Source organism: Propithecus coquereli, unplaced genomic scaffold (assembly GCF_000956105.1).
Source record: "Propithecus coquereli isolate 6110/MARCELLA unplaced genomic scaffold, Pcoq_1.0 Scaffold58, whole genome shotgun sequence".
Classification (NCBI taxonomy): Eukaryota; Metazoa; Chordata; class Mammalia; order Primates; family Indriidae; genus Propithecus; species Propithecus coquereli.
In genome coordinates this window covers 1901027-1904340 of record NW_012151729.1, presented here as the reverse complement: position 1 = coordinate 1904340, position 3314 = coordinate 1901027, and the positions used below count along the sequence as shown (strand labels likewise).

Here is a 3314-nt window from a genome sequence, read left to right as displayed (position 1 = left end):
TTCTATTATTATTTACAAGTAGGAAAGACAATAATTTTGCAGATGTTGTTCTGTTACTGCCTGCTTCTCTGATTTTTTGTTTGTTTCTAATAGCACGAGGTTGATTTTCTCGAGCTTTCCAGGTAATCACACTGCAAATAATATTTTTTCTTTCTTTCCAAATTTTATCCCTCATTTTCTTTAGTGTTAATGACATAGTAGCACCAAACATCTTTTCCTAATTTCACACTTCGCTGAAGCTGCTTTTAATGTTTCCCTGTTAACCATGATGCTGACTCTGAGACCATCTTCTTCTCCTCCTAGATCATGTTAAGGAAGGTTTCTTATATTTTTATAATGCTAAGAGTCTTCCTCGAAAAGTTGACCTGTATCATGAAACTCTATTCATGCTTTTTCCCAGAAGCCATCATTGACCAGTTTTTTCCTCCAATCTTAGATGTTGTCTATGGTAATGGTTTTTTCCCTGTTGAATCATTTTTGGATTCCTAGGGAAAGCTCCATGGTGTACTATTCTTTTAATACACTGTCAGGTTCTCTTTGATGTTGTTTTAAGATGCTTGTATTTGTATTTAATTTGGTCATAGTTTTTGTGTATGCTCTGTCAGATTTTGGTATCAGAATCAGTACCGTTTTATATAAAACAATAGTGAAGACTTTCTTTCCTCTCTATGCCCTGGGAGGGTTTAAATAGCATCAGGCCGCATCGTAGGGTGGCAGGGGCCCTCCGCTTTCCCCCTAATTCACCATATGGTCTCCAGAACCCCCCTCTTTGTTTCGTAGCTGATTTCTTATTTGTAAAGAGGCCATTGAGTTTCAAATTTTTTAAAAGTTTGTAATCCACTGGCCACATTTTTTTTCTGTTTTACATTTTGACCACCACTGTTCAAAGGCCTCTTTGGGGCCCTTCAATGAAGAGTTTGATGCACAAATATTTGGGTCCTAAATCCATCTGCCACTGTATGCTTGCTCTTTAGCAGGTTTCTTCATATCTCTGAGCCTGTTTCCTTATCTGAAAATGGAGACAGTGACAGCATGTACCTCATAGGGTCATCGTAAGGATTAAATGAGATAAGCCCATGCGAAATTCTTAACAAATGCTCAGTGAAGGAGGGGAGGAAAGATCTTCTATGATCCTTAATTCAACAGCAAGCTCCAAAAGTTAAAGAAGTAGTAAGTTAAATGGGGGGAAAAGCGTGTGTGGATAAACAAACCAGTACCAAACAACTTAAAACAAATTTAGTATCACCACCACTTAAACACAATGTTGGCATTCAGCAGTTTTTTTTTTTTTTTTTTTGAGACAGAGTCTCACTCTTTTGCCCAGGCTAGAGTGAGTGCCGTGGTGTCAGCCTAGCTCACAGCAACCTCAAACTCCTGGGCTCAAGCGATCCTCCTGCCTCAGCCTCCCAGGTAGCTGGGACTACAGGCATGCACCACCATGCCCGGCTAATTTTTTCTATATATTTTTAGTTGTCCAATTAATTTCTTTCTATTTTTAGTAGAGACGGGGTCTCGCTCTTGCTCAGGCTGGTTTCGAACTCCTGAGCTCAAACAATCCGTCCGCCTCGGCCTCCCAGAGAGCTAGGATTACAGGCGTGAGCCACCGCGCCTGGCCAAGAACCTCTTATTTGCAGACAATTAGGATGTAAAATCATTGATAGTACAAAGGGGTCTTCAGTTGAAACGAGACCCACAGTCTCATAAAAGAAGTGTCTTCTCCAGGTTTTACATACATGTCAGAAAACACCCAACAAAGAAACACGAAAAGCTAAAGATTTCAAAATTATATTTTTTCAGCAGGATGTTTTACAGAATTAGGCTTTTATAGTTTTAATTTGATTTGATGGAAAATGTTCCTGGTCACCAAGAAATCCCATAAGCCTCGACTAGGCTTTCTTTGGAAAGGAAGTGTGGTGTAACAGAAAGAAAATGGGTCTGGAAGGCAGGAATCTGGATTTTTTCTTGTGTGGCTTCGGCCAAGTCTCCAACCTTTTGTCAGCCTGGGGATAAATGCCACCTACCCTTTTAGGTATTCATACTGCACATGGCATTACAGTTCTAAATATGTTAATTCATGCAAATGAAGCACTCAGAAAAGTTATCTTCATTATCACTCTAAGTTACTTACTCATAAGTACTAATTGAGGCAATGCTTGAAGAAACTGTAGTTCTAGGCTTCAGGGTTTGCTACCCTCATACTTTGGGGCAAATTCTTTGATTTCTCTAGAATCTCTAAGATTCTGAGAGGTTCCTGTTACCAAGGTCAAACTGAGAATGAATCGCCTCAAGAGGAAAAATATCAGCGTCTAATAAATTCAAAGGGCTGGTCTAGTACAGTGAGAATCATGAATCTCCTCGGCTAGCCAGTAGCAGGGGTTCCTGCCACTGCTGCAGGACCAGCCAGCGGTGGGCCTGGAGAAGGCGTCCGAGGCCGCAAGCAAAGACCCAGAGGCTGAAGCAGGCCAAGGAAGCCCGGGTGAAGCTGAACGGTATGGCCTACAGCGGGAGAAGGAATTCAAGGCCAGGGCAGCTGCAGCACTGAAGCAGAGAAGGAGACCCTGGAGGAGAGGATGGTTCTGCAGCCCACTTCTGGCATAACAGGGATGAAATCTTGGACAACCTCCTGGTCTGGAACATCTGGCCAGAAATCCATAAAAACTACCACGCAAATGGGTAAGAGAGGAGAAGGAAGCCCCTTTTCCACGGATTGCTATTTTAGATGCCCTCGTGGAATATGTAGCTTCAGTGAAGCCCCAGTTATATTCTTATGAAAAGGCATTAAATTATTTCTGTGTATCACACAGAAGGTCCTTTCACTTTTTGGAGACTAGCAAATCTAGCTTCCTTGTACAGACTTAGATCTTATCTAAAGATTTTATCTTTTTACTTCATATTTCTTAGAAACTTAATGAGTACACATTGCCTCTTTTCCTATGCCTTTTAGCTCAAGCAACATAGATATCAAGGTTGACTTTTTTTTTTCTTAGATCTAATAAAAAGAAAAACAGTTCTTTGAAGAAAGAACGGGATTAAATAATTATTTTGCCCTAACATTTCTTGATGGTCAGGGGCTTTATCTACGAAAAGGGAATAAGTAGTTATTTGTAATCTGTGTGAAGCAGCTGCCAGCCTTAACACAGTCCATTTCTGTTAATGGTTAGGACAGTGAATACTAGTGTAATTGTTGTTGGGCTGCTTTTAGTTTCTCTTAATCAAAATTACTAGATGATAGAATTCAAGAACTTGTTACATGTTATTACTTGATGTACTGATATTCATTTAAAAGTAAAGACTTTTTTTTTTTTTTTTTTTTT

General features: G+C 40.0%; 1 protein-coding gene across 1 annotated transcript in view; it reads right to left on the bottom strand.

Moving 5' to 3' along the window:
- The window catches only part of LOC105821516 (proton-coupled amino acid transporter 2-like), a 28202-nt gene that overhangs the window by 415 nt on the left and 24473 nt on the right, over positions 1-3314 (bottom strand). The gene's annotated exons all lie outside the window — the stretch shown is intronic.